The sequence below is a fragment of the Tamandua tetradactyla genome, chromosome 18, assembly GCF_023851605.1.
Source record: "Tamandua tetradactyla isolate mTamTet1 chromosome 18, mTamTet1.pri, whole genome shotgun sequence".
NCBI lineage: Eukaryota > Metazoa > Chordata > Mammalia > Pilosa > Myrmecophagidae > Tamandua > Tamandua tetradactyla.
Window position 1 is genome coordinate 28,269,946 of NC_135344.1, and position 15,736 is coordinate 28,285,681.

The window sequence follows — 15,736 nt, forward strand, 5'->3', positions numbered from 1 at the left end:
CCATCAGGAATCCCCTGATACTGTGTCAAACTTTAGGGACACCCAAATAAATAGCCATGCCCTCAATCATGAGGCTTACTCTTGTGAAGCTTATGTAGGTAGTGAATAAGCTTAAACTACCTACAGGCATGCCTAAGAGTTACTTCTGGAGGACCTCTGTTGCTCAGATGTAGACTCAGTCTCTTTAAGCCCAACTCTGCAGGTGAAATCATTGCCCTCCCCACTACGTAGGACATGACTCCCAGGGATGAAGCTAGACCTGGCACCATGAGATCAACAATTCCATTCTGACCAAAAGGGAAAAGAAGTGTCACTAATAAATTATCAGTGGCAGAGAGAGTGCAAATAAAGTTGAGAGGCTACTCTGGAGGTTGTTCTTACACAAATTTTAGGTAGACCTTGCTACATATCATAACCTGCCAACCCACAACCAGGACCATTCCAGCCAATTCTAAAGAACACCTAAGCAATATATAAGATTCCACAAGGGTTTCATGCACTAGAGTAATTTTCCAAAAACCTACAACCTCCAGATGGGTCCCTGGTCGAGATAAGTCCTGACACCTAGCCCAGCCTCTCCAGAACATCAGATAGTTCCATCTCCCAACCCCATATTAGTGACAGACCCTTCCAGTATCAAGCATTTAGAATTGCCATAGCCCAAACAACCCCAAAGAGAGATATGGAAAGATCAAAGGTGATGGTAGAGTTATCCATTGAAGATAGAATTTAACAAATGAATATGAATGCTTAATCATTAAATTGATACCTCTTTTAGTCTCCAGTATTTTAGAGCAGCTAGAAGTAAAAACCTAAAATTGTGAAATTGTAACCCATGTCAAAGTCTGAAATATGTTCTGCAACTAATTGTGGTCTGTGCTTTGAAATTTATAGCGTTTGTGTATATATGTTATTTTTCACAAAAAAAAGAAAGAAAAAGTTGATTGTGATGATAAAAAAATATTTAAGCCCTCTAGCCTCCTATATTCTGGAGCAGCTAGAAGAAAAATACGAGAGGATCATATGGTAGCCCGTGATAAACTCTAGGGTCTGACCTGTAACCATTTGTTGAAGAGTGCTTTGAAAACTAGTGCTTTTTTATTTCTTTGCTTTGAATATATGTTATACTATACAATTTTAAAAGTTAAAAAAAAAGTTTAAATATTGTGAAGCAGATTGCATTGTGCACTCTAATTTGGATATGTTCTTGGTCTTGATCCATATTGTGGGGGGTAGACCCATTATAAGTTAGATCTCTTCAAGATGTTACTTCAGTTAAGGTATGACCCAATTGAATCCAGTTAAGCTTTAATCCTAATACTATAGTCCTTTATAAGAAAAGAAAAAGTCAGATGAGAAGTGAAGCCACATGGAACAACAAGAAGCTGGAAGTTAATGGAACACAGAAAAGAAAGGAGAAGATGCCACCATATGTATTGCCATGTGCAGAAAAGTCACCAGCAGCAAACCCCAGAATGCCACATCTTTAGGGAGGAAGCATCACCTTGCTGATGCTTCAGCTTTGGACTTCTACTAGACTCAAAACAGTGAGTCAATAATTTCTATTGGTTAAGCTAATGCCGCTTTTAGTATTTTCCAGTTTAGACTACTCTCAGAAGACTGCCAGCCTTTCAGCACTCACCAACTCTGTTCGCACATCAATCATCCAATTAACAGTTCAATAGAATGCAATTCCAAGAAAGAAAAATAATTTTGATAGAAGGAAGTAAAACATTACTATTTCTTTCATTTTACAAACAGGAAAATTAGATGTTTAATGAACATGTGCCTGATTTAAGGTAAAATGCAAATTACCAAAGAAATGTAACTTTGATTCCTTCTCCTTGCCCTGAAATCATCTTTATAAATTATGGTATTTTACCATAATTCTAAGTAGCTGGGCATTGTGGAAGTTGCCATCTATAATAACAAAAATCTTTTGCAATAGAGAAGAGGTTGAAGTCAAGAAATGCTGGCAGCCAAACAAAATGAAAAAAAAATTATTTAACAGATCTGAACTTAGATTTTCCTATAATCTTTTCAATAGTCTTTCTAAGAATATAACTGTCCTAATAATTTCAGAGATTAAGTTGTACTTTCTAAAACTAAAATGTTTATTTTTTATGATTTTAAATTATTTACTCTTTAATGCAGTGAATGATTACATTAATTTTTTTCATCATATAGCTGTGCACTTATCACAATCAACTTTTTCTTCTTTTTAGTGAAAAATAACATATATACAAAAAAGCAATAAATTTCAAAGCACATTGCAACAGTTAGTTGCAGAATAGATTTCAGAGTTTGGTATGGGTTACAATCGTACAATTTTAGGTTTTTACGTCTAACTGCTCTAAGATACTAGAGACTAAAAGAAATATCAATATAATGATTCAGCAGACATCCTCATTTGTTAAATCCTGTCTTCTCTGTTACACTTCTCTTTTTTCTTTCTTTGTGTGAAAAACAACATATACACGCAAAAAAATAAATTTCAAAGTACATCACAACAATTAGTTGTAGAACAGATTTCAGAGTTTGCATGGGCTACAATTCCACAATTTTAGGTTTTTATTTCTAGCTGCTCTAAGGCACTGGAGGCTAAAAGCATTATCAGTATAATGGTTCAGCACTCATACTCATTTGTTAAACCCTACCTTCTCTGTATAACTCCACCATCACCTTTGATCTTTCTCCCACTCTTTAGGTGTATTTGGACTATGCCCATTCTAGCTTCTTCACATTGGAAGGGGCTGTCAATAATATGGGATAGGGAGATGGAACTAGTTGGGGTTCTGGTGAGGCTGGTCCCTCTGCATAAAATTTATATTTGATCAAATTAAATGCTTACTCCCCATGACCCATTATATCTTGCTCTGATCTAACCATGGTGATTGGACACATTTATACTATTAATGAACCACAAAGTAGTTTTCATACACAAAGTGGAACATGATTATATTAGTTAAGAAAATATTTGGCTGCAAACAACAGAAAAATTGACTTACAGAGGACATAAATATCTAGAGGTTTATTAATCTCATACCAGTCTTGGAGTCTGCAGTTCAGGGCTGAAATAATGCCTTAATATATTGAGCCAATGCCCTGTACATCACTCAATTCTTCAATATGCAGCTATTTGTCAGGGTTCTCTAGAAAAACAGAACCAACAGGAGATATCTGTAAATATGAGATTTATAAAGGTGTCTGATGCAACAGTGGGAATTCAAGAGTCCAAAATCCACTGGGCAGGCTGTGAAGCTGACAACTCCGATGAAGGGTCTTGACAAAGCTAACTGGCTGAAGAAGCAATAAACATTCTCTCTTCTCCATTAAAAGCCTTCAACCAATCAGATCAAATCTAATGATTGAATTATCTTGCTTGCAGGAGGCGGCCCTTAGTTGATCTTATATGTAATCAGCCACAGCTGCAATCAACTTATGATTTAGTAAACCAGCCTTCTGGTTAACAACCAGCCATGCAATGTCCTTTCAGCAATGGTTAGGCCAGTGTCTGCCTGACCAGATAATTGGGCATCATCACCTGGCCAAGTTGACACCAGAACCTAACCATCACAGTAGCTTATGACTGTATATTGCTAATGATAAAAACCTGATGAGTATCCAGGCATTGTCCCTACTAGGGTAAAAGGCATTTTAGCCTAGTTCATCCCTGTTATATAGATTTCTTGGAACTTCCCTAACCCCCCAGCAAATATGATTATGTCTCATTAGGCAGAACTGGAACATATGGCCAGGCCTAAGAAGGTATTCCAGCAGCGATAGCAAAGAAAGCAAGGAAGAAGATCCATATATATCTAGATATATTTTCTTCAAAACAGAAATTAAGCTTTACTGATTTATGTAACTTGATCTAGGTGCCTCAGTCAATTATAAGTGGGCCCTGAGATACGTATAATGTATGAGACATTCTGAGGAATAAGGTTTGAAAGTGGTTGTTGGCATTCAGAATGTTGTGTCAAATTGGGTTTTATAGGAGTACAATTAGGTGGGTATAGTTTTTCTTTTCTTTTTTCATTAGAGAAGCTGTAGGTTTACAGAGAAATCATGCTGAAGGTACCAAGTTCCCATATACACCCCTCACATACAGTAGATTTCCCTATTATTAGCATTTTACGTTAATGTGGCATCTTTGTTATAAATGATGTAATAATCCTATAATTATACTAACAATAGTCCATAATTTACATTAGGTTTCACTCTTTGTGTTGTATAGTTCTGTGGTTTTCTAAATTCATTCAACTAATTCGTACAACTGAAAATGTCCCATTTTAACCGCTTTCAAATTTACAATTCAGTGGTATAAATGACATTTACAATGTTGTGCTACCATCACTACCATCCATTACCAAAACGTTTGCATTTAAGCATTAACTCCTCATTCCCTACCCAACTCTGGTCCCTAGTAACCTGTATTCTAGCTTCTGCCTCTAAATTTGCATATTCCAATTATTTCATAGACTTGAGATCATAAAATACTTGTCCTTTTGCATCTGGTTTATTTCACTCAATATAATATTTTCAGGATTCATCCATGTTATAGCATGTATCAAAATGTCATTTCATTCTTACAGGTGAATAATGTTCCATTGTATGAATATACTATGATTTGTTTATCCATTCATCTGTTGATGGACATGAGTTGGTTCCCTCTCTTGGCAATGTGAATAATGCTGTTGTGAACATCAATGTGTAAACATCTGTTCAAATCCCTGCTTTCAATTCTTTGGGGTATATATCTAGGAGTGGGATTTCCAGATAATATGGTAATTCTATACTTAATTCTCCAAGGAACTGCCAAGCTGTTATCCATAGTGGCTGCACCATTTTACTTTCCCATCAACAATGAACAAGTGTTTCTATTTCTTCACATCCTCTCCAACACTTATTTTCCATTTTTTAATAGTAGCTATTCTAGTGGGTGTGAAATGGTATATCACTCTGGTTTTTATTTCCATTTCTCTAGTGACTAATGATGAGCATCTTTTCATGTGTTTATTGGCCATTTGTGTATCTTCTTTGAAGAAATATCTGCTCAAGTTTTTAGTGAATTTTTAATTGTTCTGTCTTTTCATTGTTGTATTGAAGTATTTATATATTCTGAATGTTAAGCCCTTATATATGATTGCAGAATTTTTCTCCCATTCTGTAGAGTGTCTTTTTACTTTGATAAAGTTCTTTGATGCACAAAAGTTTTTTATTTTGATGAAGTCCCATTTATTTATTTATTTATTTTTATTTAGTTCCTCATGCTTTTGGTGTAAAGTATAAGAAAACACTGCTTAATACAAGGTCTTAAAGATATTTCCCTATGTTTTCTTCTAGAAGTTCTATAGTTTTGGTTCTTATATTTAGGTCATTGACCCATTTTGAGTTAACTTTCTGGATATGCTGTGAGGCAGGGGTATAACTTCTCTTAATGCATATGGATATCCAGTTTCCCAAGCATCTTTTAGTGAAGAGACTGTTCTTTCCCCACGGAGTTGACTTGGAACCCTTGTCAGCAATTACTTGGCCATAAATTGAAGGTTTATTGCCGAATTCTTAAATTTGATCCTATTAGTTTATATGCTTGTCCTTGTACCACACGTGCTGTTTTGAGTTCTATAGCTATGTAGTAAGCTGTAAAATCAGGACGTTTGAGACCTTCAATTTTGTTCTTTTTCAAGAATAGTTTTGGCTATTCAGGGTCCCTTACTCTTCCATGTAAATTTGATGATTTGCTTCTCCATTTCTGCTAAGAAGGCTATTGGCATTTTGATTGGGATCCCATTGAATCTGTAAACTGCTTTGAGTAGAACTGAAATCCTAATAATATTTAGTCTTCCAGTCCATGAACTTAGAATTTGTTCTTCCATTAATTTAGGTCTTCTTCAGTTTCTTTCAGCAATGTTTTGTAATTTTCCATTTACAAATCCTTTATATTCTTGGTTACATTTATTCCTAGATTTTTTATTCTTCTATTGTAAATGGAATTTCCTCCCTGATTTCCTCCTCATATTTTCCATTACTAGTGTATTGGCATACCACTGATTTTTACAAGTTGATCTCATACTCCACCACTTTGTTGAATTTATTAGCTGTAGTAGCTTTGTCATGTATTTTAAAGGATTTTCTATACATAGTGTCATGTTATCTATAAATAGGGCAAGTTTACTTTACAATTAGATGTCTTTTTATTTCCTTTTCTTGCCTACCTTTGGCTAGAATGTTCAATACAATGTTGAATTAAAGTAGGACAATGGGCACCTTTACTTCTTCCTGATCTTTTTTCAGAGGAAAAGCTTTCAGTATTTCATCATTGGGAATGATGTTAGCAGGGGTTGTTCATATATGACCTTTATCATATTGAGGAAGTTTCCTTCTATTCCTAGTTTTCTAAGCGTTTTTATCAAGAAGGTGTACTGGATTTTGTTAAATCTTTTATATCAATTGAGATGATCATCTGGGTTTTTCCTTCACTCTGTAAATGTGGTGTATTACATTAATTGGTTTTCTAATGCTGAATCACCCTTACAAACCTGGACTAAATCCCAACTGATCATAGTGTATACTTCTTTTAATGTGCTGTTGTATTTGGATTGCTGGTAGTTGAGGATTCTTGCATCTATATTCACAAGGGATATCTGGCTTTGATTTAGGGTGATGCTGGCCTCTTGGAATGAATTAGGAATAATGTCTTTCCCTTTAATTTTTTGTAAGAATTTGAGCAAGACTGGTATTAATTCTTCTTGGAATATTTTGTAAAATTCCCCTGTGAAGCCATCTGGTCCTGGACTTTCCTTTATTAGGTTTTTAATTATTGATTCAATCTCTTTACTTGTTATTGGCCCATTGAGATCTTCTATTTCTTCTTGAATCAGTGTAGGTAGCTTGTATGTTTCTTGGAAGTTGTCCATTTCATCTAGGTTATCTAATGTGTTGGCAGACAATTTTTCATGGTGTCTTTTTATAATCCTCTTTATTTGAGTGGGGTCAATAGTAACATCCTCCTTTCATTTCTGATTTATTTGCATCTTCTTTTTGCTTTGTCAGTCTAGCTAAAGGTTTGAAATTTTATCAATCTTTTCAACAAAATCACTCAGATTTGTTGATTCTCTTTGCTTGTTTGTTTTTTACATGGAAAACATTTTGCATTCTTAATTTTTTTTTCTTAAAGAAGAAAAATTTAACCTTGCATACTTTTAGGACTGATACAGATCCAATGGGACCAAAACTTAAAATTAAATAACTCTTACTGATAAAAGTTAATTGACAGTCTTAGGGGAAAAAATTCATTATTACTACCAAAGAACTGAAAGCTTCATAAATGTAAGTTTGAAACTGTTGCTATTCACATAACTGTTAACATTTTATTGGGGATGATAGAAAAGGAGTCTTGTATTTAACAAAGCTAATGATTAACAAGATATAGTAATTTAAACTAGAATTTTTAAACCACTATGAAGATTAATACATGTCCCTTAAGCTAACATTATAATTGTATCATATTACTTAGGTTCAAGTTCTTTCTTCAAAGAATCATCAGAATAACATGGATTGAAGAGACTTTCGAACACTTGCCATTTCGTGTTGCTGGGTGTCCATCATAATTCTTCTTTGCAATATAGCCATTTCTTTCTAAGTTCATTTTGTGCACCAGTTAGAAGACTTTCATGATTCTTCTCCAGGTCCTCCACACTCTTTACAACTTGCTCATACAATTGTTTAATTGTTTTCTGTTTCTGGCTCTGAACAATTCCAAATTGCTGAAAAACTTTTGTGGCTGTTGAAACATACTAGCTAATTTTTCTTCTTGTTTCTCAGCTTTCTGCACATCCATATTCCCCTGCTGAAACAGAGTCAGAAACTGCTGAGAATATTCTTGCTTAAATTCCTGCCTTTTCTCTTGTCGTACTTTCCAAACATGTTCAACTTTCTGATTATTTGTTTTGAGAGAAGCCTTGGTATACATTTCCAATCATTTTCTCTTTGCAAGAAGAGCCTTGTAATGTCAGCTTCAAATCTTTCCAACATATTCTGAACTTCACCCCCCATATCTTCCTCAATCATTCTAGCTCAAGGCCTTTTCTTCCCATGCTTATCAATTACTGGAAACTTTCCTTCTATTAGCTCCTCCTCCGAGCCACTCAGCTGCTTCTTGTCCTACTTCTCAAAGTCAGAGGCATGGATCACCTGGTCCCCCATGGTGGGCTTCCCCGACTTCCCCATGTGCTTTCTTCCCAAGGGCGCCATTCTTAGAAATCTCCTGACCTCACCAACCACATGGAGCTGCTGGTCCAGAATCCTGAGCTGGACAAACTCTTCCCACTCCTCACACCTCAGCTCCTCACCTGAGTCTGTTTTTTAATTCTCGATTTCATTTGTCTCTTATTTAATTTTTGTTATTTCCTTCCTTCTACACACGTTTGCTCTTCTCATTCTAGTTCCTCCAGAGGGAGATTAGGTCTCTGATTTGAGGTCTTTTTTTCTTCTATAATGTAAGCATTTAGAGATATAAATTCCCACCCCAGCACTGCCTTTGCTGCATCTCATAAATTTTGTCATGTTGTTTTTATTTTTCTCTCATCTCAAGATATTTCCCAATTTCCCTTGTAATTTCTCTTTTGACCCATACATCATTTAAGAGTGTGTTGCTTAACTTCCACACATTAGTGAATTTTCTAGCTCTCCCTGTGTTATTAATTTCTTGCTTTATCACATTGTGGTCAGAGAAAATATATTATATGAATTCAATATTTTTTAATTTATTGAGACTTGTTTTGTGATCTAAACTATCATCTCTCCTGGAGAATGACCCATGTGAGGTAGAGAAGAATGTGTATTCTCCTCCTTTTGGGTGAAGTGTTCCACATATGGCTGTTAGGTCTAATTGTTTTATAGTATCATTGATGTCTCCTTTTTCCTTATTGATCTTCCTTCTAGATGTTGTATCCATTATTGAAAGTGATGTATTAGAATGTTCTACTATTAGTGTAGAACCAACTATTTCTACCTTCAAATCTATCAATATTTGCTTCATATATTTGGGACTCTGCTGTTAGGTGCATATATATTTGTAAATTTTATCTTCTTGATTAACTGACCCCTTTATCAGTATGTAATGTCCTTCTTTGTTCCTTGTAGCATTTTTTGAATTAGTCTATTTTATCCAATATTAGTATAACAACCCCAGCTCCCTTTTAATTACTATTTGCATGAAAATTTTTATCTGTCCTTTCACTTTCAACCCACTTGTGTCTTTGAATTTAAGATGAGTCTCTTATACACAAAATATTGTTGGTATCATGGTGTGGTGGTTTGAAACTGTATATACTCCAGAAAAGCATGTTCTTAAAGTTAATCCATCCTGTGGGTGTAAACCCATTGTTAAGTAGGATCTTTTGATGAAGTTACTGCAGTTAAGATGCAATCCACCTCTTTCAGTATGGGTCTTAATCCTATTAGTACAGTCCTTTATAAATGGAATGAATACAGAGAGAGAGAGAGAAAGCCATGGGAGCGAGAAACTGAAATCAATGGAACCTGGAAGAAAAGGGTGAAACCAGTTCACACCACCATGTTCCTTGCCATGTGGCAGAGTTGCCAAGGATCACTATCAGCCAGTGTTTGGGAAGAAAGCATTGCTTTGATGATGACTTGATTTGGATATTCTCATGGCCTGTAACTGTAACCCAGTAAATGCCCATTGTTTAAAGTCAACCCATTTCATGGTATTGCTTTGAGCAGCCTAAGAAACTAAAACACATGGCTTTTTATCCACACTGCCATTTTTTGCCTTTTGCCTGGAGAATTTAATCCATTTACCTTTAAAGTAACCACTGATAATGCATAATATTCTTCTGCCATTTTGCTATTTGGTCTTTGTAAGTCTTAGGTTTTCTGTTCCTCAATTTTTCCATCAATAACTACTTTCATATTTATTTGATTTTTTTTTTTGTATTGTACCATTTTTGAGTTCCTTCTCATTTCCTTCTGTATATATTTTTCAGATATTTTCTGTATGGTTACCATGGGGCTTAAATTTAACATCCTAACTCTATAAAAATCACATTTGATTTGACATAAACTTAACTTCTGTAACATACACAAACTTTTTAACTATACTTCTCCATCCCCCCTTTTTGTTGTACTTGTTACAAACTGCACCTGTTTACACTGTATGTCCCAAACCATATATTTATCATTACTTTCTAGCATTTGCATGTTAGAAACTATAAGACATAAAAAGTGGAATTCCATACCATATGTACAACACAACAGTACAGGAGTTTATAATTACCTATAAGTTTACCTTTATTAGAGATTTTCATTTCTCTTTGCCACTTTGATCTATTTTCCATAAGTTTACCTTTATTAGAGATTTTCATTTCTCTTTGCCACTTTGATCTACTTTCTAGTGTTCTTTACTTTCAGTCTGTAAGACTTTCAGCAGTGCTTATAGGGAAGATTTAGTGGTGATGAACTTCTTCAACTTTTGTTAAATCTGGGAATATCTTAATTTCTCCCTAATTTTTGAAAGACAATCTCACCAGAAAAAATTCTTGATTGGGAATTATTTTCTTTCAGCATGTTAAATATTTCAACTCACCGCCTTCTTATTTCCAAGGTTTCTGTAGGGAAATCAGACCCAGAAATATTTACAATTTTATTTTTAAAAGTTCAATATTTAACTTTTGAAGTTTAGTGTAATTAATTTTTCAGCACTGTTAGCTTCTAGACTGTACTTGCAGGTACTATATTATATGTCAATTATACAATAGGACAGAGTTTCAAATGGCACATGCTATAATACTTTTTTCAATATGAAATCTGGGAAAAGTTTTCATTTATGATTTTTGGAATGAACTTTGATTTAGATTCAAAGCTTTGGAAAATCTCAACAATCTTTTGTCAAATCATTTATCAAAATACAAATCATTTTGATAAATTCTGTTTTAATATTTACCCCACATTAAAAGGTTGTTTGAGATTTAATTGATCAGAATAAAATAAGTTTGGGTTACTACTTTTTTCATTAATACTTTCTTCTTTACATAGCTTCTCTTTTTCATGTCTGGATTTAAGATGATTTGTCATGAATATTATGGTACATAATTATATGATTACCTATTGCCAAAATATTGACATATGACAATCCCCAAACTCAGATATAGAGCAATTAAACTTATCTCATATTAATTAACTTAAAAAAACCCTGTGGGGGTACATGGAACAAGAATCAAACTCAAGTCTCTGGCTGAACTTATCTCTTAAATCTATGGATCAGCAATTTAGGCTGGGATCAGCTGGGCTCACTCACATGCCTGGCAATTGTCTGTATGTAGGTTATGTAATCGAGAATGGTCTGGGATGGAACAATTGGGATGACTTAGCTATGCTTAATCAGTCTCTTCCTCCAGCAGCCTAACCTGGGTATGATCTCATGCTGAAGGCAAAGGACCAAACTCAATCATGAAGGAAAGAAACTGAATCTGACTTTTAAATGAGACAAACTGCCAATTCACATGATAAAGAGTTGTGGATTCAGAGGGATGAAGAATTGAGACTAATGACGTAATTGATCTAACATAGTTCACTCCTTGGCCATAATCACATTATTTCCACATGCAAAATGCATTCATTCACTACATACAATCACGGTATCAGCCTTCAAGTCTAGGATTTCATAATATACATCAAGTCCAGATGCAGTTCCTCTTGATCCAGAGTCCTGTGAACTAAAAGGAGCAGTTACCTGCCCTCTAGCCCTCAACACACACACAAACACACACAATATATATATACAATGAAAAAGAACAGGATAACCACAATAAATATTACCATGAGAAAGGGGGACAAGTGGAAAGCAAGCAGTCATCAGTTCATAGCAATTCTGATAACTTAGTGGGCCTACTATTCTGGCAACAGGGAAATGTTCTGATTACAGCCCATTTCTGCTCTGTGGGAGTTGTCCCCTGGTCCATTGTTCTCCATGGCTTTTGCTTATACTTTGGGATATCCTTTTTTCATCACCCTCCTTTATTCTTTCTGAAGAAGTGGCCTTTATTAGCAGTTGAGTAAATTCTCAGGCTGCTTCCTGCCAAAAGAAAGTTAGGGGCCCGGGCCTTTTTATAGTTTGAAACATTTATTAGTCCAGGCAGTTGGTGGTTTTCTTAGTACCACACCCTTTCAAACTTTTGAGATGTCTATGACTGACCATGTTCCACTACATACACTAAAAGCCATACCTATATTGATATCTATATATGTTTCTGTAGATTTTGTAAATTTTTTGGATCAGGTTTCTGTGGAACCATACCTTAAACTTTTGTCTACTTAAGAAGATCTTCTAGCTAAACTCTCTCTTAAAACAATATATGATAATCACAACCTTGATTTGATGTTTAACTTCTAGTCGTGTCTTGTTTGGAAACTCTTTTGACAGCTGGAGAGGCTGGAGAAAAGACAGTTTTATTTTCTAACTTAACAGCTTCTGTCTCCTTTATAGCCCCTTTAACTTTTGCTTGCAGACTAGCCAGTTCTTCTCTGGTATTTTGTTTTTTTGTTTTTAAGCTCAAATCTTTCATATTGTACTTTATCCTATGCAGTTAAAAGTCACAAGGTAATGCTTTCTGCAGCCTGGACATATCCTTGGCCAAAGCTAGATGTTCACTTTCTGTTTCCCAAGGGACTACAGGCAACTGCTTTACTTAATGTTTTATAACTGCCTCTAAAGCAGATTTTCTCACCATTATCTCAAGCCTCTTTTAATACTTTTCTCAACCCCTATTATCCAAAAGCCAACACCACATATTTTAGGTTTTTGTTGTGCAGACTTCCAACTTAAGAAATCTTGTGAGAGGTATGAATGAGGAGAGGCCACTTTTTCTTCCCCATGTTTTTGCTGGATCTGTTGGCTAGATATTTGAGTCTCAAGGATATTTGAGACTTTTCTTCAGTGTTCTAATGTCCACCCACTAGATTCTTGTGTGTCAAAAGGTGGGTGTATCAAATGACAGATGTCAGCAGCTTCTTGGTTCCTGGTTCCTGATCACAGGGTCACAGTTGTAAATAACAGTTCATCAGCTTTCAAACTGTGGCAGTGGTTACTCCAGTTTGCACACTGATTCTAGTTCCTCTGATGTCTTCAACAGATAACTTACCAGGTATATCAATTCTGTATCTTAGACTCATTTCTAGAGGATAAACCTAGAACCTATTCCTTTCGTTGCCCCAATTATTTTGTCAATACATTTAATTTACTTTAATCCACTGTATTTATTAATCTTGCTTAAAACATCTACAGCACTTTCATTTTCCTAACCAATACGACATTTGAAAAATGTTTATAGTTTTCTAAAAGCAGTCCAGCATATTTCTTAAAGATTTTTTCAAAATCTTAAGACTGTAGCATGTCCATTATATAACAAATACAATTTAAGAAAAAAGAGTGCATATCCAAATAACAACATATTATGAGGGCCTCAGCATTTTCTATCAAAAGTGCAACTCTTTGTAAATGAAAGTTGAAACGTCATTGTTAGCATGAATCAATTTGATAGGAGAACAAGGTTATTAGTAGAGACATCTTCCTTCAGACAAAAAAAATTGTACAGGTAATACTATGAAGTAACAGGATGAGGGAGAATTACAAGCAAATACTGTGATTTTTTTACGAGTGGTGGTGGTATACGAAAGAAATATGGTAAATACAAACACAAAAAATGATTAATTTTAAGTTTGCAAGTAGAAGATAAAACCTTCTGTTCACACAAGACAGACAACTGGAATGAGCCTGCCCAGGGACTTCAAAGCACTATCCTCTTGGTAAAATGGTGAACTAGAAAAAAATAATCCAACCACAAAAATAAAATTCTTACTAGAGGAAGAAAGCTTCATCCTAGGCCTCAAATAATTCCTACAGATAATTTTTCAAGTACGATGACCAGAATATATAGATAAAGCACAAAAGAAAAATATTGTTAGCAAAAGAAACTGCAAAAATGAGATGACAGAAACACACTCAAAAAGATTCCAGATACTAGAGTTTTCAGAGTCCTTATAACAGTGTTGTTCACTATTCTCAAAGGGATTTGATAAAGGACAAAATTGAGTATTTCAGCAAAGAACTGAAAGCTGTAAAAAAATCATAAAGCAAATTTAAAAAGCAATAAAAATTTTAGTAACCAAAAATTAAACAACCAAATTTGACCTCAGAATAGGTATAAAGTCAAATTAGATGCTACTAAATATAAAATTAGGAAACAAAATATTAGACAGAATATATAAGGCAATGTAAAACAACAAAATGAAAAGTACATGAGAGGATAAGTAACAGAAGATACAACGAAATGGCCTAATATGTTTAAGTAAAGTACTAAAAAAGAAAGAAAATATGTCACAAGCAATATCTGAAGTTAGCTGCTAGAGAAAATTCCAAAACTGATGAAAGAAAGCAATTTAAAAATTAAAATGCTTAATCAATCCTACATAATATCAACAACAACAACAACAAAAATCCACATCTAGATACACCACAGTAAAACAGGAAACTGGAGACAAAAAAAAATTTTTTTAAGCTACCAGAGGGAGAAAAAGAAAAAAGTAAACCCAACTGTTGTAAAAGAAGCATTAACTATATTAGTAGCTGGCTTCTCCAGAACAATGGAAGGCAAAAGACAGGAGAATATTTTCAATGATCTGAAAGAAAATAATTGCCAATCAAAAATTCTGTGTCTGATGAAAATATCATTTAAAAATGAAGATGAAGAAATATATTTTACACACTTACACAAGCACACACACACACATTGATTATGTCATCAGTAGACCTAAGGAAATTCTAAGGAATAAAGAGGAAACAAAGTGAAGAGTATGTAGGTAAAAATAAATGAACATTTACTATATAAAATAAAAATGTCTAATAGTTTTAAAAATTTAAAATACAAGGTAACAAGTGTATAAAATAGGAGGAAATAAATTGACTTAAACTATTTTAAGATCCTTGAATTGTTTAAGAGGACAAGGATATAGGATAGATTATAGATATTGGTAAATTAATTTTGCATGTTGTAATTTCTAGGGTACCCTCTGAAAAGAGTGTACAATTTCCAAAATTGGTAAAGAGGGAAAGAAAATGATAAAAATGTTGTCAATATAAAGGAATAAAAGAAAGAAAGATGAAAAAATAATCTTGAACAGATAGGACAATAGAAAATTAAAAAACACGATGGTAGATTTAACCATAAACATGTCAGTAATTACATTAAACGTAAATTGACTAAATGTCCCAATCTTATTAAGAGAAAAAATTTTACCTTGCATATAGGACACATAAAACATCATAAAGCTAAAAGAAAGGAAAACGAGGAGATATGCAAATATTGTTATCATGCAGGAGAGGGGCTTCACAAAATTCAATATAAATGCAAGATTAAAACTAAATAAAGACCTGGGTAACTTTACTACATAACGTAATAATAGAGCTTCACTAATATAATATGGTAAAGATTTCCCTCTGAGATTAGGTATAAGGCAAAGATGCATGTTATCATTTTCTTTGTTGGCCCAATTCAGTAAAATAAGGCAAGATTAAAAAAGAAAAAAAGATAGGTGGCTTGAAAAGTAAGAAACTGGGCGGGCCACGGTGGCTCAGCAGGTTGGAATGCTTGCCTGCCAAGCCCGAGGACCCGGGTTCAATTCCTGGTGCCTGCCCATGTGAAAATAAATAAAT

At 34.3% G+C, this 15,736-nt stretch overlaps 1 protein-coding gene and 1 pseudogene across 1 annotated transcript in view; both read right to left on the reverse strand.

Annotated features, from left to right (window-relative positions):
* Nucleotides 1-15,736, reverse strand: part of POLI (DNA polymerase iota) — an 81,747-nt gene that overhangs the window by 13,599 nt on the left and 52,412 nt on the right. The gene's annotated exons all lie outside the window — the stretch shown is intronic.
* LOC143662053 (synaptonemal complex protein 3 pseudogene) lies at nucleotides 5,226-10,560 on the reverse strand (annotated as a pseudogene).